General features: G+C 41.7%; 1 long non-coding RNA gene across 1 annotated transcript; it reads left to right on the top strand.

The window, feature by feature from the left end:
- Positions 1–1,836: 1,836 nt before the first annotated feature.
- Positions 1,837–3,184, top strand: LOC143715532 (uncharacterized). Its single transcript, XR_013195800.1, has 2 exons — positions 1,837–2,032; positions 2,123–3,184. It is a non-coding gene; the product is annotated as an uncharacterized LOC143715532 (long non-coding RNA).
- The last annotated feature ends 20,311 nt before the right edge of the window (positions 3,185–23,495 follow it).

Raw genomic sequence — 23,495 nt, 5'->3', positions numbered from 1 at the left:
TTTCCGCAAAGAGAGTCCAACAATCACAGTCAATGACGAGCAAAAACAAAAGGTGTGGTGCGATCGATCGCTAGTCCCAAACGAGCAATAGTAGCGTTGCTCTCGAACGCCGACTTTCCGGCTCTTTTAAACGGAAGTGAAAGTCATAACTCCAGCTGATCAGACTGACGTCACGGGGATTCCCTGAAGCTCCGCGAACAAACTCTCGCGTGAGAGAACAGGAACACAACCACATGGCCGGGCAATCAAACGAGGAAGAATAATTATAAAAGAACAGCTGTCTGGTAAGAATTATACAAATACTTCACAGCAATATAAAATATACTTTCCTTATGTGGCCTAGCTACATTATTATAAAGTGTTACTGAATGTAGAAAGGAAAGATGCGTGCGTTTCTTCCAACCTGGCCATGGCACGGGTCATTGGATTCAATAGTTCCCCATTATTGGGGCTAACAGAAAGAGAGTGCTAAACAATTCTCTTCATCCTCACCTACTACATCCAGCTTCTTAGAGATAGATGGCGCTAGCATCATGCTCTCTGCTAATGTAGATCGGAGGAAGCCAACGAATGTGCTTCCTGTTCCAGCAGATTGCTTGAGCCGGCAATCAAGGATTGAGAAAGTAAAACCCCTTTATGAAATTCTTGGCCAGCTAGAAATTCTGTCCCCACAATCTGAGTATCTGCGCTGCTTCGGCAGGAGCGGGACCTGAGCCGCCTGATGCAGACGCTTGTCCCTCATCCCTCAAGAAGAGGCCCAAGTGTGAGCGGAGCTTCCTCACTGTGAACTTTTCACATTGAATGCATCCAGCCCCCTTGGGAGCTGAACTGCTCCCAAGCCAACAACTCAAAGATCGTGGGTGTCCTCAGGTGTCATAAAAGAAGGACACTTTCTAAAGCATTTGCTGTTTGTTTTGTCAATAATTAATCTATGTTATCACACGCTACAAACAAATTGCTCCTGAAGACAAAAAAAAGCTGATGACCTGTAATAGAGGCACACATTTACTCCTGGCTGCTCCGCTTGTCACATAATGGTCTGTTGTCTGAAAATGAATAGTAGCATGTGGTTACACATCAAAGTCCCTTTAAGGCAAGTCATTTCCAGTGTTGCCAGATTGGGATGCTTTTGAAAATAAAAAGCAGCCCAAGCAGTTTATTTTTTTCCTTTCGCTTTTATGCTTAGTCATGTTATTTTAATACATACGAACACGTGTAAATAAATCACAGAAAAAGAATGTGTAGTGTAGTGCAGTGCAGACATCAACACATTTCCCCTAACGCAACCCGTATTGGTTCAATTGAGCTTTCAATCAATTTACCATCTTTTATGTTGGTGAGATGTGATGGCTCATCATGAGTGACGGGGTTTTAGCAAGATTTTGAATGTGCATCTGTATATTCAAGTGGCCTAAATATAAGTTACACAGCGTTGAGAGTTGGAGACTGACCAACTCTCAAAATACAAATTACACCTGGGGTGGGAGATGGGAAGACGTGTGGAGAAGATATGAGAGATACAAAGGCTTTTGGTAAATATGATTATAACTGAAACCAGAGCACAATTGAAGGAGTTAATCAAAATCAAAACTGAGAATGGGACTATACTACTCCTGTCCAGCATCAGGGGCCTGATGCATAAACGTTGCGTACGCACAAAAAGACGTTGAAATGCGCGTATGCAAAGGTGTAGCAGTATGCATCTGCGCTACCTATTAACGCACAGCTGGAGGTTGATTTAATGCTAGTTATGAGGACTTTAAATTTGGTTGGTGCATGTCAGCTGTGAGGGCATCACACGTGACGTCATGTCATGGTTGTCGTTCCGGCGCAGTGTGCAAGAGCTAGAGAGGTAAGAGCTGCAGGCTAGCTACTCTTTTGCCAATGATTCTGGTGGGACTGGGTGATATAGATTTCTTTGTTGTAGTGGACGTGGGAATTAACCGGTATACACTCGGCTGCACTCCTTGTTGTGCAAAACTTCCGGTAAAGTGGATGAGTTCTGCAGTGTGTTAAGACGGTGCTGTTTCACGTATGTTTGCAACCTTTTATATCTAATGTCTCATTCCGACCTCGAGTTCGCCTGGTGAGTTTCTTCTTCTTTTTTCTTGTTTTGATTCAGGTGTCTTCCATATGCCTGTTTAACGTTATGGTGGGTTGTTTGTTGCTGTGGTCAATTACGAGACGCTGGAACCTGAGATCCAGATCCAACATAAGCTGCTGTTTGACCACAAATTTATTCCGTGACTGCTATTTTTGATTCGCGTTTATAGATACTGTGACGCTACAGCGCTGTTGTGCTATGCAAATTAGCCTTAACGCCCCCACGATGTCACCCAATCTCGATACCACTAACTGTAATTGGTGGGGATGCTTTCATTGTCCTGAGTTCGACATTGGTTACCTAGAATGTAACGCTGTGCTTAGTGGGACCTTTTGATGCTCATTGCTCTGTCACCACTGTTTATTGTAGCTGTTGATTTAAGCTTTCCTCTTTGGTGGTTTTGTTCATGTCTGTGTCATGTGAATGCTAATTTCTTTCTTACTTTTTTTTGGACTCAAGTGCGCTCTTTGTGGCCTCTGTACGATGTACACAAGCACCTGGTCTGTATGTTTCTGGCTTTATGCCGGATGTGTTTATCCAACTGATTCTCTAAGAGTACCCTGAATATAAGTGGTGCATGTATATTATCTGTGATGAGAATGTTTGTCATCATACTATTCTTAGATGAACACTGTGAATTTGGGCCCAACAAAATTTTTTTTTTTTCTTTTGTTTTTTTCTGTATATAATTGTGTAAATTGTCTATTGTTGTACCTGAGTTTTATGTGTTTGTGTGTGCTCTTTCTAGGTTTCAGTTCTAGGCTTGGGCGGCAAGGAAATGAAGGGGCGGCAGCCCTCCTCATCTTGGTGGTGGTATCTTTGGAGTGCTTGCTGTGCCACACGGAGGTGTCTGACTGAGTGCGGTGTGAGTGCACGTGTGTGTGTGTGTGGTCTTCTTTGTTTCTTTTCTCAGGAGAATAGAGAGGCCCCTATGGGTTGAGTGCTTTCGGCTGTCGACCCCAATTTCCGTCGTCCGGGCTGCTTAACGTTGAATATCCTTGTGATGTTTTTTTTGTTTGTTTTTGTGATTGCTTGAATCATTTTATCTAATAAAAATGATTTTACTGTTTGTATACTTCACCCATGTCTCATGCCTGACTCCAACTGAAACGAACCTGTGAGCCTTGTGCGCTCCTAAATATCTAGGGCGATTCCCTGGTAGTGAGCCCCCAGGGTGGCGTAGTTGGTCTATTTATTTAGTGTCCCTGTTTCTGAATCCAATCGCCACATAGGCATAAATATGTGTACAACGTACGGACACTCTTACATACTTTTTTACTGGAGTGAGTGAATTAATGAAGTAAACAATGATTTAAACTCCGTTTACATCTGATATACACATTTAGATCAAATATGCCTGTGGTGAGCAGGACGGGGCTGAGGGCCGTGAGAGAATAGCACAAGGCCGGTGGCTGATTACTAATGAGCGACACCTGTGCAACGCACCGGTCTCGTTTCTCTCACAGAGGAGCAGAAGCATAAAAGGAGGAGCGACAATCGTGAAGATCGAGAGAGGCCAGGCCTGGATTTTATTTAATGTTTTGTTTTATTGTGTGTGGCGGCAGTCGACCGTGAAGGAGTGCCGTCTTTACTTTCATTTTTGTATTTGTTTAATTATTTATTATTAAAATTGTTGAATGTTCGCCGGTTCCCGCCCCCTTCTTCCCATAAAATCTGAACTGTGTTACAATGCCACTCTCATTAATGGAGTTAAGCACTGAAATTTTATAAAATCATTATCCATTAAATTACACAAATTTTATATTAATTTTAAACTGAAATATTTGTAGTGGATGAGCTGCTTTTGAACACTTTTCCTGTGGAATGCTGTTTTAATGTTTTAACTACAGCGAGGAATGCTTGGCGCATGATAATTTCCGTTTGTGTTCTAATAGCAGAATGTTCATATTCTGAGAAAATATTTTAACACGAAAAATGATCATGTGCACTTACTCCGTCTAAGCAGATGGCTTAGTAACATAGACAGTAGGCCTATAATGACAGACACTGAAGGACTCGATCAGTGATTGAATGGTCTCTTGGCGGGTTTGAATAAGTCCGATGAAAGTAGGCTCTAAAACCTCTACTGCACACAGTTGGTGTTGTGGACAGACAGACAGCAGCCTAATGATAACCATTTACGGGGTCTTCCCATTATGAAAAATACTATTGTATTTGAAGGATAGAATTTAAAGGAAACGGTAAGATATGCACATTTCATTTTTTTAATTGTTTTGTCCGTCAGACAATTATTTAAAAATAAGGTCTGTTTCCATTAAAAATATACACCACCGTGATGACGCAGTGGATAAGACACATGCCTCTGGTGTGAGAGACCCGGGTTCGAATCCACTGTGAGACACCAATGTGTCCCTGAGCAAGACACTTAACCCCTAGTTGCTCTAGAGGCGTGCGACCTCTGAAATATAGCAATTGTAAGTCGCTTTGGATAAAAGCGTCAGCTAAATGAATAAATGTAAATGTACACTCACCTAAAGGATTATTAGGAACACCTGTTCAATTTCTCATTAATGCAATTATCTAATCAACCAATCACATGGCAGTTGCTTCAATGCATTTAGGGGTGTGGTCCTGGTCAAGACAATCTCCTGAACTCCAAACTGAATGTCAGAATGGGAAAGAAAGGTGATTTAAGTAATTTTGAGCGTTGCATGGTTGTTGGTGCCAGACGGGCCGGTCTGAGTATTTCACAATCTGCTCAGTTACTGGGATTTTCACGCACAACCATTTCTAGGGTTTACAAAGAATGGTGTGAAAAGGGAAAAACATCCAGTATGCGGCAGTCCTGTGGGAGAAAATGCCTTGTTGATGCTAGAGGTCAGAGGAGAATGGGCCGACTGACTCAAGCTGATAGAAGAGCAACTTTGACTGAAATAACCACTCGTTACAACCGAGGTATGCAGCAAAGCATTTGTGAAGCCACAACACGCATAACCTTGAGGCGGATGGGCTACAACATCAGAAGACCCCACCAGGTACCACTCATCTCCACTACAAATGGAAAAAGAGGTTACAATTTGCAAGAGCTCACCAAAATTGGACAGTTGAAGACTGGAAAAATGTTGCCTGGTCTGATGAGTCTCGATTTCTGTTGAGACATTCAGAGGGTAGAGTCAGAATTTGGCGTAAACAGAATGAGAACATGGATCCATCATGCCTTGTTACCACTGTGCAGGCTGGTGGTAGTGGTGTAATGGTCTGGGGGATGTTTTCTTGTCCATCCCTTCATGGCCACCATGTACCCATCCTCTGATGGCTACTTACAGCAGGATAATGCACCATGTCACAAAGCTTGAATCATTTCAAATTGGTTTCTTGAACATGACAATGAGTTCACTGTACTAAAATGGCCCCCACAGTCACCAGATCTCAACCCAATAGAGCATCTTTGGGATGTGGTGGAACGGGAGCCTTATGCCCTGGATGTGCATTCCACAAATCTCCATCAACTGCAAGATGTTTTCCTATCAATATGGGCAAACATTTCTAAAGAATGCTTTCAGCACCTTGTTGAATCAATGCCACGTAGCATTAAGGCAGTTTTGAAGGCGAAAGGGGGTCAAACACAGTATTAGTATGGTGTTCCTAATAATCCTTTAGGTGAGTGTATATACCATCCTAAAATATATGTTTACCTTGGTGGAAAGGATTGAGAATAACTCTTCTCAGAAAACTTTCTCTAAAATATTTTATACAATATTGATTTTATTCTAAAATAAGGCAAGGATACTGAATAATTTTTAGAAATGTAATGTGATGTACTCCTTGTAACGTAGTTCGTTGTTATTGGAAGAAGGAGGCGGGAACCGGCGAACACTTAAATAAATACAAAAAGTAAAAAACTTTGAAAGCAAAGACGGCAGTCCCTCACTGACGACTGCCGCCACACATAATCAAATAAAACAGTCCAGGCCTGGTCCTCTCTCGTCCATCATGATCGTCGCTCCTCCTTTTAAGCTTCCCCTCCTCCGTGATACGAGACCGGTGCGTCACGCAGGTGTCGCCCATCACCAATCACGCTACCGGCCTCGTGCTGTTCTCTCACGGCCCTCTGCCTCATCCTCACCATATTCCCCCATTGCCCCTCGCAGACCGGGGGGTAGCCTCGAGACTGCGCTCTACTCCCCTCTCCTCAGGGGGGACCAGGCACGGCGGTCGAGAGAAAAGGAGATGGAAGCATGAGGAGCAACAGAGACGAGAGAGGGGAGAGAGAAAAAAAAATTGGTCCAGTTCCCTCAACGCACTGCCATATCTGATCATCCATCAGCTGGGCGATTTTCTCCTTGGTGCCTTGCTGTGGCAATGGATAGCCTTCGGTGGACGGCTCGACACTCATCCGCCGCCTGTTGGACGGCGACGGCTCCTCCGAGTTTGGTCAGTCGGCAGGAGTCCCCCGTTCTCTGCTCTTCCCCATCATGGTGTCCTCAGGCAAACGGTGGCGACTCCTCCGCTCCCTCATGGATGGCAGCCACCCCTCCAGAACCCAGGCGGCCGCGGCTGGCAGCGAGTTCAAATTTTGTGCAGGTGCTGGAGTAAACATGGTTTTATAAATCTGAAAACTGTTGTGCATCAGGATAAGAAACCCTTTTAGGTCTATGTTTCCCATCAGTTTAAATAAATCAGTCTTACAATTTTAGAAATTCTTTGTCTTTTTTGGTACTAGCATATATTTTGTCAGTGGTTTCATCAAACTTTAACTAATGGTATCAGTGGAGATGCAAGATTGTTGACTTTGCAGTAAAAAAAAAAAAAAAAAAATTATTTGGAAAGCAAATGGAAATTATTTTACCTAATTGTCTACATGAGCTATTGGTGCTTGGACCCTGATCATTGTAATTTGTGGTTATTTTTTTGTTCTTGATTTTTCTGCCCTAAAAATGTTTTGGCATCAGTGACAGTAAATTGACCCCAAACTTATTGCAGTATGGTACCAAACATGCACTGTTACTCAGGCACACAGACACACATCCATCCAACACTGATCTTTGACTCATTTCACAATAGATTGCTTACAATCAAGCAGCTTTACTGTATTAAACATGAACAACAGTGTCAGCGTCCCATTTCATCAGAAGCACAATTTCATTTTCAACTGTAAAGCTGCTCTCCAGTGTGTTCATGTTTTCACTCGCAGACATCTGACCTTGATGGACTGATCAGGAGAAATTAACCAGAAAAGATTTCCACGTGAAAGAAGGCGGAGCCTCTACGCACACCTACCTATTATGTAATCACTATGGACCAATGGTTGTAAAAAGGTGTTTCCCAGTCGTAGCTAACTCTTCCAGAAAGTTTTCTTTGGCAAGCTGTTTCAAACTCCCAAAACGAACTCCAAGCAAATGTAGTTTTGGTCTGATTTTGTTTGAAATGACATTGCAATAGTTCGTTCTTTGATTACTCTTGAAGTATACCGGGGCTATAACTTAACATAAACTTTCCCGGATAGCCATTTGACCCTTGTTGGTGAGACCAATCTCTAACTTAATTGGTTCTGCTCTGTTGACATTTGTTCTACTTTAACAGAGGTAATTTCTTCATGATGCAGAGACCGAAATTTAACACATTTATTGCATAACCTTTCAGAAAAAAAAATCATAGATTGGTCTGCTGCATTATGGTGCATTACTATTTAGTAGGTTTCCTTTACTCTTCAGTATATTTTTAATATTTTGATTATGTGCATTTTTTTTCTCACAAAATTAGTACCTTTGGTAATTTAAGTTTTAAAATATGAGAGCTGTTAAAACACTTCCTTTATGCTACTGAGCATGTTTTTTTGCCATTCCAGTGCAGTACTAATGAGATGGAGCACACAACAAGCTCTCCCATTAGCCTTTAAGTCATAAACATGAACCTCAACTACACACACTCATGGCTGCCCAATAATCTTCTCTGACTTCTCTTTTAATTCCACAGAGCAGAATGTATCTCTGGGTATCTTTGTCACTGTTACACACACACAGAGCAGAAGAGTGAAGTATGGTTGTGTAAATATAAAACCCTCACTTCCTTCCTGGGATTGGTTGGTTCCATTATGGCAGGCAGTAGGGAAACCTAATCGTGCTGAGGCACGGCCCTCTCATCATTCACTGAACTAGATGTCAGCAGTATTCCTATCTGTCTCTGTTGCTCACCAACAGAAATTATGTGAATCCTCATATAGACATAGACATCACATGATGTGTTCATATGCATCCTGCTACCCATGAATTGAAAAACTGACTTCTATCTCTGATGTTGAAGTCTACATATATATGCCTCAATAAGTGTTTTGCTAAAATTCACTCATGCAAAGTAAACAGTGTGAGTAAAAGGGTGTCAACACTCAGTTTTTGAATATTTTAAGCAGGATGGTTTATGATGCATAATACAAACCTCTGAGAGAATTAAAGACATGTAAGTGAGAGACCAAAAGACAGTCTACATAGAGCCTATATTTTCAGTTGACCTGGTCCAGCCTTTGCTTGCTGCGACTATCTAAGTTCCCTTTTTTAGCCTTGACCTTCTGTAAGCTTAGAGTGTTTCCCAGTCAGCAGAATGCTTTATCTCTGAAAGCAACAATCAATAAGGATAATTAATGATGCCTGCTGCAGTGATAGCCTCAGCAGTCATTACAGTACATTAATCCATACAGTCAGCACAGGGTCAAGGCCAGTCGCCGCTGCTCACCGGGGGTGGGGCGCAAATTAAAATTGTCTCCATGACAGGCTCCACTGTCTGCCACATTCTGATGCATTTAGCTGTCACACTTTAATTAAGACCCGCCCAATGCCCCTGCACCCGCACTTACCCCATGTTTAATATACAGCATTAACACTGCTGAGCAACACCTGATAGGACAAGTAATCAACATAACCAGTAACGTTACTGTGATACTTTTATTCCTAAAAACATAAATCACCTAAAGTGCCAATTCAAGGACTGTTCACACCAAGATAAATGTTTATCACGCATATTCAGTGCAATAAATATTTTAATTTGAATCAAAGGCTGTTAATGCTACCTCTCAGGCCACAAACATTTGCATGCTATCTGTAATGGTTACCAGCTGGAGTGCCCTTGAGAGCCACCACAGAGCACTCCACATCAGACTATTGTCATTCCCTGACTAACTACATCTCCCATAATTCTTTGCCTGGACTCATCAGAACTCATTGTTTTCACCTGTGTCTCATCTTCTTGTTTGTTCACCCTATATAAGCCTGGTTCTTTCTGTCATTCCCTGCAAAGTCATGTTTAGTGTTTCTACTGCAATTCCAAGCGTGTTTGTATCCTGTTTCTCCCGTGTCCTGGTTCTCTTGATTCTCAGCCTGTTCCCTCAGATTTCCCTGTTTGCCTGTGCCCCTGTTATTGTTTGGACGGATTACCCAGTGTTTTTGACTGTTTTCTGGATTATGACTTTGGATTACCCTCTGTTCAATAAAACTACATTTGGATCCTCAACCTTCTTGTCTCAGAGCAGTATGTGACACTATCAATGCTACAGATTTTTTTTATGGAGCGGGATCATAATCTCTTTTCCATCAGACTGTGAAGAAAACTGGCCGAACAATAAGATTTGGATTTTTGGCTACGTGTCAAAGCCGCTGCCATTACATAAAACTATGTTTACGCATTTTGCTAAACCAAGTCACATTTATATAGTGCTTTATACTGAGTTATACTTTTATACAAAGTTATACAGACTAATTCAAAGCAGCTCTACAGTGATAACAGGAAAATGATGCATTTCAGTGCAAATATTTTTTAACATTTAATGGACAGGAAACAATGGGAAAGGTGAGAAGGGACCAGGAGCAGGAAAGTACCTTTAGCTGGGACTTGAACTCGTGCTGTCTGAGGTGCAGTTGTGTCTCGGTGTCGAGGTTTCTCTAAGCTCAGGGTACTAAGTGGTGATTCTCTTATATGTCTCATTTAAGTATTAGATTATTTTAGGAGAAATGTTATATTAATTTTAGATCAATGATGCATTTCAGAATATTAAAGGATTAGTTCACCTCAAAATGAAAATGTCCTAATAATTTACTCACCCCAATGCCATCCAAGATATGTCATCCTCTTTCCTCAGTGGAAGAGAAATTAAGTTTTTTGAGGAAAACATTTCTGGATTTTTCTTTGAATAATGGACTTCAATGAAACTTCAATTCAATGAAATGACTTTCATTTTCAAAAAAAAAAAAAAAACTTATTACCTACAATTGTTTCGGATTGAGCTGATCTGCAACGCGCCGGGAACATGGCGGGACGGGGACTAAAAATCGGCCCTGGCATTTTGGCCCAGACTGGCCCACTACATATAATCATAAACACAACCGATCTTTTCACGCCCCTGAATATGTATACTAACTCCTATTAAAACCACTAATGCCATGTAATGAGTGAGTAGGAATGAGTAAGAATTAATAGATGAAATAACTACTAATTGTAAAATACAATCAAACTACTCCACAATTATGAATCCTAAAACAAGCTATAAGCTTCATTGGCATAGCAATACCAGTGTTTGACACAGGATTTTTGGTAAATCTGTGGTGGGTGAACCTCTGTCCCTTTAGGGGGGTTCGGGGGGTTTAGCTGTGATATAGTGTCTGTCTGCATTACACTACCACATAATAATAGTTATAATATTAAAGGAACACTCTACCGTTTTTTGAAATAGGGCTTATTCACCGTCTCCCCTACATTAAGATAGGTGGGCAAAAGCATTTTTTGTCTCAGTGCAGGCATTTTCTTAGTTTGGCAGCGCCAACGCTAGCTTAGCCTAGACTAATTAATGGAATCCTATGTTGTCAGGTAGCATGTAGTGAGTAAAAGTGATAAAAAAAAAAAGTAAAATAAAAAAAAAGGAATTACTTCTTGTGGCCTGCGTATTCACAATGAGTACAAATAGCGATTCAGATTAAGACTAGGCAATTTCCTAGGCAGATATTGACTTTATATTAGGACTATATTATGGTGAATCACAGGCGAAGCACTGCCACTTGGGTGCAGAGATATCACGCAACACCTGAAATCCCCCAACTTCTGTCAACATACCGGCGTGAATATTACCTGGCTATTTTTCCGACAGTAGACATAGTGAATGGCGATGGACATGGGGGATTTTGTGCGAGACGAAGAGGGTGACTTCTCAGACAGTCAAGATCCAGAACCATATCTACAAACCAGAGTTTTCAGAAGAGGAGCTGCGAGCTTTGGGAATAGAATTACAGGAGGAGGAGGTTGCGATCGCTCAACAGACAGAGGACGTGAGGATGAGAGACAATTTTTTCACCGGTAACGATAACAGCGGATTTTTTTTTCAATCATGCTGTTCATGCTGAACAGGTTGAACTCAACATGAGGTTATAAAAGATGAGGCAATTTGAGCCATACTCTAACTTATATACAGCTTCTCAGCATCTATCTTACAACTGAATAAAGACACAGATTCATATAAGGAAGAGTAATAAAAGACAACTTACATGTGCACTTTTTTCTGCCTGTACTTTGAAAATGGATGGGACGGCCTTATCCTTCAGACGTAGTACCTACTTTCTGGTCCTATATAACGTTAGCATTTTTCCAACATAGTCCTTTACAGAAGTTGGGGTATTTCAGGTGTTGCGTGATATGACTGCGCCCAAGTAGCAGTGCTTCGCCTGTGATTCACCCTAGTATAGTCCCAAGTCAATATCTGCCTAGGAAATCGCCTAGTCTTAATCTGAATTGCAATTTGTACTCGTTGTGAATACGCAGGCCACAAGAAGTAATTAGGTTTTTTTATTTTTTATTTTTATCACTTTTACTCATGACATGCTACCTGACAATTTAGGATTCCATTCATTATGCTAAGCTGAGCTAGCGTCGGCGCTGCCAAACTAAGAAAAGATCTAAGATCTTAATGTAGGGGAGACGGTGAATAAGCCCTATTTCAAAAAACGGTGGACTGTTCCTTTAATAGAAAAAATAAAAGCAATTTTCATAATTAGTTTTGTACTAATTTCTATGCTTGAAAGAGATAAAAACATGATCTTTTATTTTGGCGGAAAATATGGTTTACAAACGCATCTCATTACAATTCTAGTAAAATGCGTAATTGTAAACTATGCAGATGTGTAAATAATGCATAACTGGGTAATGGGTTCCTCACTCATCGCCTCAGTGTTCTGAAAGTAGCCTAGTCCGGCTTACCACAGTTCTCTACACTCACTCATTCTCTCCTGATCCTCCTCAATATCCTCATCAGACACTTGAAGAGCCCGTTTCTTTTTTTCACGCTATTTCTCTGCACATTCCTTGCCTTTCTTCTCCATTCCTGACTATTTTGACAGATACACACTGACTCTCGCTCAGATCAGCACGCTCGCTCAGAGCCCAAAGAGGGAGGAGTTTAAAGATGTGATTGGACCAGCCCAGTGGCAATCAAGAAAATAACCAATGGGCCGCTGATTTACGTTTCATGGGCCGGTCTGTGAAAAAAAAAACCTACGCAGATTTTTTTGTCCAATGCATTACACCGGCACAAAGATCCCGGCGCCGCCAATTAAGCAAAACTAAACAACGAATGGGCCGCCAATGTACGAGTATTATGGGCCGTTCAGACAAAAACATTTTTTTTATTTTTTTTAAAGAATTATCTGTATCGGCCCAAAAAGCACGTCGGCCCACCGGTAAAGTGCCCGGTATGCCCGATGGCCAGTCCAGCCCTGGCTGAGAACTACGTCATCTCGTTGAAAGGTCAGGGCTCGATGTCGCCTGCACCAACGGAAGTACCACCCCACTCGACCGTGCGAAGGAGGATAGTTCAAATAGCCTGACCTTTCAACGTGATGACGTAGTTCCCGGTGTGTTAAACTAGAAAAGTAAAGCAATAAAAACCGAAGAAGAGTATTGCAAAATGTCAGTGGGAAACTTACAGCTCATCTATGATCCTCTCATGCAGTTGCAGATGCAGCATTTTTACTGTACCACCTCTTTTGCCGAACGAGATGAGAGAACTTTTATAATTTTATGGGTCAAAAAAGAGTCTGATATATTTCCTCCGTCCTTATAGCGTATCAAGAATAGCGTATGATCCGTTGTTGTACGTCACACGCATCACCCACATGACCAGCGTCGGCCAATAGTGAGCCTACGTGTGACATAGCTCTACGCTATTACACTAGTTTAACTGACTCGAGGCCCTAGGAGAAGGAAATGAATAGTTGAAATAAAGTCGTTATTTATGTTTGTTTTTGCAAACAAAAAGTGTTCTCGTCGCTTGATAAACTTAATATTGAGCCACTGTAGTCACTTGGACTAGTTTAACAATGTCTTTAATAACTTTTCGAGGCCGGCAAGTTTCAATCCCTCAAGAAGCCTATGGACTACTATGGAGGAGTGATCCAGCTCTTAGATTTCATCAAAAATATCTTAATTTGTGTTCCGAAGATGAACGAAGGTCTTACGGGGTTGGAACAACATGAGGGTGAGTAAATACTGACAGAATTTTCATTTTTGGGTGAACTATCCCTTTAAGCTGTTTATGGACTCCGATAAAGGAAAACGGGTTAACGTGTTTACATGATCACTTGCATTGTCAGGTTTTTATGCATAATCAGGTTAAGAACGTGCATGTAAACGTACTCAATGAGTGTGTCCTGACACGTATTGTCTAACTCCAATAGAGTTTAGAATGATTGTAAATGCCAATACCAATGGGTCTTTTTCATTATCTACATGTATATTAAAACCACCAACAATTAATACTTTTTCTGCAGCCAGTACTAATTCAGATGGAAAATCAAGTCTGAATGGTGGCCTGTATACAGTAACCAGTACAAAATGTCAAACGGGATTTTTCACTTACACTAGATAACATTACATAAAGCACCATCACTTCAAAAGAATTATACTTGAAACTAGACTGGAAACTGAAAATATTACTGTAAATTACAGCAAAGCCTCCAGCTTTACCTTTCAGACGAGGCTCATGTTTATAACAGTAATCTTTGGGGGTGGACCCATTTAGAGTAATGTAATCATCTGTTTTTAGATTGGTTTCTGTCAAACACGGCACATCTAGGCTATGATATGTGATCGTGTCATTTACCAAAAGTGCTTTTGTAGAAAGGGACCTAATATTCAGCAAACCAAGCTTTATCACATTTGTTCACCTGTATTATATCTGTTTTTTTTTTTTTTTTATTAGTTAAACATCAATTAAATTTTTACCCTTAAATGGGTTTTGGAGTTTTCTGTATTTCTGACATGGTAGACAGGGGGCTAAAGTTTTCACAGAAGTATAGTGCATATACACTAAGCATACACTATACGGCACCGTCTTTGATTTAGCACAACTCTTTGCTGTATCGCTGCCATAGTTTGACCAAACTCCCCACCACAAACATTCCCTTTAAATAGACTCCTAAGCCTTTACTACCTAATGGTTTTCCAGCTGATGTACCTTTGTATAATATAATTTAGAAGATAACAACAATCAGTGTAATGATAATTTTATTCTTCGCATGAAAACACTTGAATTAGCCTAATTGAACACTGGGAGTATTACAAATTCAGAATTATATTCGTATAGACTGAGATGTAAAGAAGCTTTTTGCAGTGGTGGCCATTAGCGAAGTGAACTGTCAACAATGATAAGGTTAAGCTAAGAGTGGTTCAGACCAACCTTCTGAAGTTTCTTACTATAGCGCCATCTGATGGCCAATTTTTATATTTGGTACACATCGGCCATTCACATTTTATGTTATTAGCTGCTGAAAATTGATTGGCTGCTGATGGCCATGTTTTTTTAAGTATCCAAGTCATATTAGAGAATGGCTGCTTCCGAAATCGCAAACCTACTATATGTAGTAGGCGAAAAACAGTATGTGACAAAATAAGTATGTCCGAATTCACAGTAGACAAAAAGTAGCAAAAAGAAACCAGATGACTTCTTCCAGTGAGATTCTGAAGTGTGCATAGAATGGACACTTTACTACTCCATGAGGCAACGAGAGAGGATTTGTGAATGGCATTGAAGCAGCTAACTGACGCTGGTAGGTCACGTGATAATGACAACATGGCGAATGTAATCCGTCCGGATCCTGCACACATTTATACTATATAGAACATGCTTTTTTAGAAGTCGTTAAGTAATTAATTATTCAAAATAAGTACCTCAAGAGATTATGTGGTTTCCGACATAGACGATATGTTAGGACATCCACCAAAGAAGATGCATACCAATTTTCAACTTCATGGATCATATGGTTCGAGAGTTAATATTGTTTTTTTATTTGCAGCTTAGTTAAAAGTAAGCATTACTGTTTAGTTTCAGCAATTGGTGGAACTTTACGAAACTTGGTGTGTGGCCTCAGAATGTCCTGTTGTCTTCATTAATCGTCAAGTTTCATTAATCTTGGACATTGCATTCTGAAGGTATAGGTCAACTCCTAAAAATGGGCGTCGCCTGAACGATTAATTAACTTACATCGATGCAATGCTTCAATGAATCAAAATTCTTTTGAAAACTTTTTGACAGCACTGTCCCCAGCTGTTTTTATCCTATTCTGGTGAAGCTCAGACCAACGGCCTAGGAGAAGGTTGAAAAAGTAGTTTTTTTTATAAAAATGGAAAATTGCTGAAAAATGCATGGAAATTAATACATTTTGTAGGGCTTGACTCAAGGATTCAGGAATTCTCTAGGAATTATTATTATTATTTGTTTGTTTATAGCCTTTAGGGTTCCAAAGTTGTGATCCAAAATGCAAATTGCCTTATTAAAGCTCCACCTAGCTTTACATCTTGTGTGTCTGTGCACCTGAGTAATCGGGACCATCTTGCCATGTTTGGGCTCTCTGTGTGTTAAGGATTCATCCAATCAGAGCGCTGTTTACCGAATGACGTTAGTCAGTACCTCGCAGTCAGCAAGAGACGAACTATGAATGCTCATTTGCAGAATTTACATCTCCTTTTTTTTAACAAGTTAATTACCAGAATGTAAGTTGTTTATTTCCTATTATCCTGTGACCTCTACAATGTTTGAAAATAGATTTGTGTACTTTATTGAAGTACCACAAGCTCATTGGGTTTCCATCGCGGCAATCCGTTCAGTTCTACTCAGCTCTATTCAGTTCTACTCAGCCGTCATTGAGTCTGTCTTATGCACTTCCATCACTGTCTGGTTTGGTTCAGCTACCAAATCAGACATCAGGAGACTACAACGGACAGTCCGGACTGCGGAGAGGATTATTGGTGCCCCCCTGCCAAACCTCCAGGACCTGTACTCTTCCAGAGTGAGGAAGAGAGCAGGTAAAATCATCACAGACTCCACTCACCCTGGACACCACCTGTTTGAACTGTTACCGTCAAGACGGAGACTCAGATCACTGGCCACAAGAACATCTCGGCACAGGAACAGTTTCTTCCCACAGGCCATTTCCCTCCTGAACAGTTAACACTCCTCCCAAGGCATATGCCTGTAAGTGCAATACTCCCACTGTTTAGTGCAATATCCCACAACTCAGGTGATACTTATATGTAGATTTATTTATTTATAATATTCAAAACACTGTAAATAGGTTCATAATCTGTAAATCTGAAAATGTCTATTCTGACTAAACCCAACTGTGATAGTTTTATTCTCATATATTTATATTTTTATTTTTTATTCTTATAATTTGTAGTATTATGTTTCATGTTGTATTTGTATATGTCCACTGGAAGCCTCAGTACCAAAACAAATTCCTTGTGTGTGCAAGCACACTTGGCAATAAAGCTCTTTCTGATTCTGATTCTGATTCTGATCCGCTAATGCCTGAGTACCATTATAGTGTGAGTAATATCTCTGGATGGGGATTTATATTGTTATTCGCTTATATTTGTATATATGTATTTTGTTATGTGAAGTTTCTTTATCTGACATTACTGCCTATAAGGGCACGTTAAAATGGCGTCTTTCATATCTAATGCCATGTCTGAGCTCTCAATGTCATCTTGTGGACAAATTAAGTACTGCAACAACTTGTAATAGGATTATTGCCTATGTTAATGTTAATGATTTATTTGTAATCTAATACTTATTGTTAGTATTTGATATTTCAGACCACTCATTGTTACTATTCAAACTGAATCATCAGTAAACTTCAAACTCTGGTTCAATTGAGTCTTATGTGTTCTTGCCGACACACTAGTGCGGATACAAATCCACCTGTTCCAGCACAAATACAGTCCCCACAGCCGGATACTGTGTCTACAATGGACTAATGATGTCAGAGAAGCAGAATGCAGAGTATCAAATTGAAGGAGCTCGCCTTAGACGTATAGTTCGTCAACCAGCCTACTTACAAGATTTCGAATTGCAGTATGCTGGGCTGCCTAGAGCTAAAGTCCTTCTGCCTCAGTCAACACCGTGACCACATGGGTCAGATGACTTTCAACAGGATGATGAGGACAGAGATGTTTCTATGGCCCATCCACAGGTATCTATTTCTTATCATGATCAAAGAGAAGGGGCTGTTGGATCACCTTATTCGTTAGAATCACCACGCTCTGCTTTAGTGCCCCGGTACATTACCACGGATCGTTGGAGTGAGAGAAATGAACGCAGCCCACACCGGAATGGACGTTCTTTACCTCCTGATGTCCAAAGCACAGTGCATGATCTGGAACAAGAGAATAGTCATCTCTGTGCTACTCAGCTATCCATGAGAGAAGAGATCTGCCAACTTATAGAGATCCAGAAAAGCATGCAGGAGATGCTGATAAACCAGTCGCAAAGCCAGAGGTCAACTCCTAAGCCTAAGTCACCGTTCCAAGGATTAACCCCTCCAGTTCCTTTGCCTAGAGTTGCAAGCAGACAGTCATAGTCTCCAGGGCCTACACCGGCTCCTAGAGTCTTTCCAGTTCTGGCAACAATCCACCTTTCTACACCTAAGAATACAGATCCTTATGCAGATACAGTCAGCTATGCACAGCATGCTCCTCTAATGCAGCCTTATACAAATGCCTTTGTTCCAGATAATGTGGCTGCTCAGATTTCCTCAGGCACTGTTGACACTCACAGAGTTACGTGGGACACAAGGCAGCCAACAACAGTAAGGAGAGCTTCTATTATCTACATACCTCCTTCTCCTTGTTCCAGTCAGCCGCATGTAGCACCAGCAAACTTTCCACGGATCTAGACTAACACTGCAAGACAGAAGATAATTTATAGAGGTCCGCAGCCAACCATTTCAGATTTTACCCGTCGAGAGCTTGGTGAATTTGCCCGTCTCAAACTTGCCTTGAATAACCTACTACCTAATGAAGCTACAGAGCTATTCAAGTACCAAGTTTTGGTAGATCACTTAAAGTTAACAGATGCTCGGCTCATCGCTGATTCCTTTTTAAATTTATCCACTACCTACTCAGATACCATGGCAGCCCTCACTGAACGGTTCGGTCGACCTCACCAGCTTGCCCTGAACAAAATTGCTGCCATTATGGGTACATCAGATATTCAGCCTGGTGACACTGCAGCCTTTTAATGCTTCGCTCTTCAGATACAAGCCTTAGTAGGATTTCTTAAGACATTATGAACAGAAGGAGACATTGAATTGCATTGTGGCTCGACTTTTGTCCAAGCTCCCTCTAGAACAAAGAGAATCCTTTCGCAGGCACATGAGTTATGAACCTGGCTCAGTGTACACGCTTCTTGATCTAGCTAAATGGCTTAATTTCGAATCCTGGTGCCAAGAACCAGAGAGCCTTGGTGGATATAAGCCCCAGAAAGATAGAGCCCATTCCCGAGTGGATCAACAGAAGGAATCTAAAGCCAAGATCAGACAGACTACAATCTTCCTAAATACCACCAGTTCCAAACAAGAGTCAAAGCAAAAGCTTTGCTTTCTGACCAGATTGTGACAGTAAAGAACATTACCTGAGTCAATGTGCCACATTCCAGTCCTTAATCAAAAACCAAGTGATCGACTGGATTAAGACTAATAACAGATGCTGGAAGTGTGGACGCAACCATAGAGCTGCACAGTGCACTCTCAAGAAACTCTGTCACCTGTGTAACGGCTGAGCACGGAGGCTGGGACTTTTACAGGCCAGGCAGAGGACTTAGCCTTGAGAACTATAAGGCAAGACATCACTAAGCTTTGCAGTACCTCAGTGTCCTTTCAGATTTCAACTCCATCACAGCCTGGCAGGAGTTACAAAAAATTGGGAGCATTCACAGCAGAACTACTTAGCTTAGCTGAAAATTCCTACCCTGTTGCAGACCTTCAGCGTTGATACTGGCATTTGAAAGGCTTACCATTACAGCCTATTCACAAAGCCTGTTACTGATTGGAGCAGATCATCCTCACCTTATCACCTTGAGGTCCGGCACCTGTCAATACAAGACTGGGTTGGCCTTTACAAGGCCCAGCAAGAGTATTTGGAGATAATGTGAAATCTCAACAGTGTCTGCATATTGCCGTTAACCCCTTGATGACAGAGTTGTTCCAGAATGTTGAGAGACTCTGGCAAGCAGACGTGATTCCCAACAGAAATGAGAAATCTGTCACTCGTCTAAGCAGGACCAAGAAGCCCTTGACTTGCTCCAGTCATAGACTGTCAGAGTACTGATCTATCGCGTAAGTTGCTATGCCACTCCTCTCCTGCGTAAGAAGGATATGCCCATACTTCATGCTACTATGGAGGCAGTGCTTCCTAACCTTAGGAGCACAGAGAAACGCCTGGAGAAAGACCCCAGCAAAGCAGCCGCCTACCAACGAGAGATAAAGAAATTAGAGACCTCGGGCTATGTTGTCAAACTCCCACCTGAAACAGTTAATTCGCAAAGTGAGTCATGGTTCATCCCTCACCACCTTGTGCAGCACAACGGCAAGAACCGTGTGGTTTTTAACTGTTAATTTGACATTGAAGGCCATAACCTGAATAAATATATGCTGCCAGGACCAGCCTTGGGCCCATTGTTGTTTGGTGTATTCCTTCGCTTTCGTGAACATCCAGTCTCCTCCAACATTTGTCTCCTCCCAGAAGACAAGCATCTTCTCTACTTTGTATGGCGAGACATGGACAGATCTAAACCACCAGACATTTATGAATGGCAAGTGCTAACTTTTGGCACTACTTGTAGTCTGTGTGGTGCCATTTATGCTGTCCAGCGACATGTTACAGATCATAGCACTCCTGATGACAATATCAGAACCTCAGCAGAAAGGAAATTCTGAGTGGACAATTGTTTGAAGAGCCTATCATCACTTCAAGAGGCAAGGCAGCTTGTTGACAGATTATGCACCCTCTTTGCCAGTGGTGGGTTCAAACTTCGCCAGTGGGCAAGTAATGATCCCAGTGTGGTGGACCACCTACCAACAGAAGCGAGATCCAGCAGTTCCGAATTGTGGCTATCTCAAGATCGTACCGATGCTCAAGAATCTGCACTAGGTTTGAGGTGGCACTGCAAATCAGATCTCCTTGGGTATAAAACCCATCCTGTCAAGTCTGGACTATGGGAGAAGCAACGAGACTGGGATGACCCAAATCTACCTGATGACCTTTTGAGATCCTGGAGAGAAGGGGAGGCGGAACTCCCTACGGTGGCAAGTTGTGTCACATCTTCAGACATTAATCATTCCCACAACACCAGACAGATTCACATCTTTTGCAACGCTTCTGAGCAAGCTTATGGATCTGTCGCCTACCTACGTACTGAGGACGACAGTATTCAGTACGTAGACTGAACGATTAGCCTTTGTACTAGCAAGGTCCAAGGTTGCCCCAAAACGATGTCTGATAATTCCTTGACTAGAGCTGTGTGCTGCCCTGAATGATGCCCAGTTAGCCAAACTCTTTAATACTGAGCTCACCTTCAAGATAAATACAGTGACACTATGGACCGATTCAACCACTGTTCTAGCCTGGGTCAAATCTGAATCATACCGATTCAAGGTGTTTGTTGGAACCAGGATAGCCAAAATTCAAGAGCTGACAACAGAATGTTCCTGGCAATATGTGGATTCCAGCAGTAATCCACCAGATGTAAAAACCGACGGACACTGTCCGCTTTTTTTTTTCTTAATTTTTGTCGGAGGTGCACCTTCCTCCCTTGCTTTTTCTCCAGGGGTGTCTCAAGCACCTGGAGTCGTTTTGCCATTTACCCAGACCTCCGGATCATCTTTTTACCACCGAGGTAAAACTCTATCTCAGCTATCACTGCCCAACAGATGGAGCCAAGGTCCATCGTTCCTGTTCGAGTCTGAGTCAGTATGGTCTGTCTGTCCTCCTATACAACCACCAGAAATCAAAACAGAGCAGCACAAAGGAATCTTCTGTGGACTTATAATGGAAGTGGTTATTCCTGACATTCCTGACCCTACCACACACAACAAGTGTGTGGAGCAAGTAAGTAGAGGCCACAGTTCAGGGGCTAAAAGATACAGGACCACCATCAGCAGTGGACTACCAAACTGCAGAATGGCATATCCTGCAGAAATCTCGAATTGATTGTTTTCCAGATGAAAACAAACTGCTAAAAGCTGGTAAATCTGTACCTTCCACTAGTCGACTACTTGCTCTTGCCCCAGATTTTGACGACTCTTGTCAGCTTATAAGAGTTGGTGGTCGTTTACATCGAGTTGAATGACTAGAGCTGTCAGTTATACACCCTGTCGTCCTTGACCCACATCACTGGGTTGCCAAGTTACTGATCCGAGACTACGATAGTAAACTCTGCTGTCCAGGACCTGAAAGAGTTTTTAGAGGGATAAGGAGAAACCTTTGGATACTGAGAGGGCGAGAAGCTATACGTAAACTACAACATTTGTGCAAAGACTGTAAAAAGTGAATAAATAAACCAGTTATTCCCAGAATGGCAGATCTACCACCAGCTCGACTCAGACTGCTTAAACCCCCATTCTGCAGTACAGGGATGGACTGTTTCGGACCATTCCAAGTCAAGATTGGAAGAGGATGTGAAAAGAGTGGGGGAATAATTTTTAAGTGTCTCACAACACGAAGGGTTCACCTACACCACCTCACATCCACTGATACTGATTCCTTTCTGATGGCCTTGAGGAGATTTGTAGCTTGCTGCGGGACACCTTCTGGGTTATATTCAGACCGTGGCACTAAACAAAGAGAGTTGCAAGAAGCCTTTATATCACTCACTCCCCAAATCCAGCTACATTTACCTAAACAGAAAATTTCTTTCCATTTTAACCCGCCTGGAGCCCCACTCTTTGGAGGTGCGTGAGAAAGAGAAATTGGGTCTGTCAAGACTGGCCTCCGGGTCACAGTCAGCACCCAAGTTGAAACAGAGGAAGTTCTCCAAACAGTACACATCGAAGTGGAAGGAATGCTTAATAGCAAGCCCCTTAATATTTTATTAATATTTTTAGTATTGTAGCAGACCTTTACCCCGTTACACCAAATTACACCCCGCCAGACAGCTCACTACCCTTTGTAGTTTAACCTGCTACCGAACTTATGGGCAGACGGAGATGGAGGCAGAGTCAAGTTCTGGCCGATCTGTTCTGGTTAAGTTTCATTCGTCACTACCTGCCTACACTACAGCCCCGCAATAATTGGCACACAGATACTGGTGACATTTCTACCGGAACCGGGGCAATGCCCATTGATCCACAGCTACCATCAGCATTGTAGTTGGTAGGCAAACTTGTAAAAGACCTTCCCAGGTTTTGATGGCCAGATCAGAGCTGCCGAGATTCAAGTTAAGTATAAAACCTACACCCGGCATGTCTCCCGCCTGATCCCCCTTCCTTCATTCTCAGATCAAGAGGAACCTATCTGAGCCCCCTCAGACTGATTAATTCTACAGAGTACAAATATGCATAGCATATTTGGGGGTGACAGTGTTAAGAAGGATTCATCCAATCAAAGCGCTGTTTACCAAATGACGTTAGTCAGTGCCTCGCAGTCAGCAAGAGACGAACTACGAATGCTCATATGCAGAATTTATATCTCCCTTTTTTCCTTTGGTAGTAGACTTATGTAAGCGAGTTAATGACCAGAATGTAAGTTGTTTATTTCCTATTATCCTGTGACCTTTCCAATGTTTGAAAGTAGATTTGTGTACTTTATTGATGTACCACAAGCTCATTGGGTTTCCATCGCGCCAATCTGCGTTAGCACCAAAGTTCACTATTTACGATATGTAGAACTAATGCCTGAGTAGCATTATAGTGTGAGTAATATCTCTGAATGGTGATTTATATTGTTATTTACTTATATTTGTATATATATTACGTTATGTGACGTTTCTTTATCTGCCATTATAGCCTATAAGGACACTTTAAAATGGCGCCTTTCATATCTAATGCCATGTCTGAGCTCTCCATGCCATCTTGTGGACAAACTAAGTACTGCAACAACTTTAATAATGTAACCTGGATTATTA

The sequence above is a fragment of the Siphateles boraxobius genome, unplaced genomic scaffold (genome assembly GCF_051911475.1).
Source record: "Siphateles boraxobius isolate OS27281-9 unplaced genomic scaffold, OSU_SipBor_1 6, whole genome shotgun sequence".
In the NCBI taxonomy this organism is placed as follows: domain Eukaryota; kingdom Metazoa; phylum Chordata; class Actinopteri; order Cypriniformes; family Leuciscidae; genus Siphateles; species Siphateles boraxobius.
The sequence above is the reverse complement of the archived record's forward strand: the minus strand, read 5'-3'. Positions and strand labels throughout refer to the sequence as shown.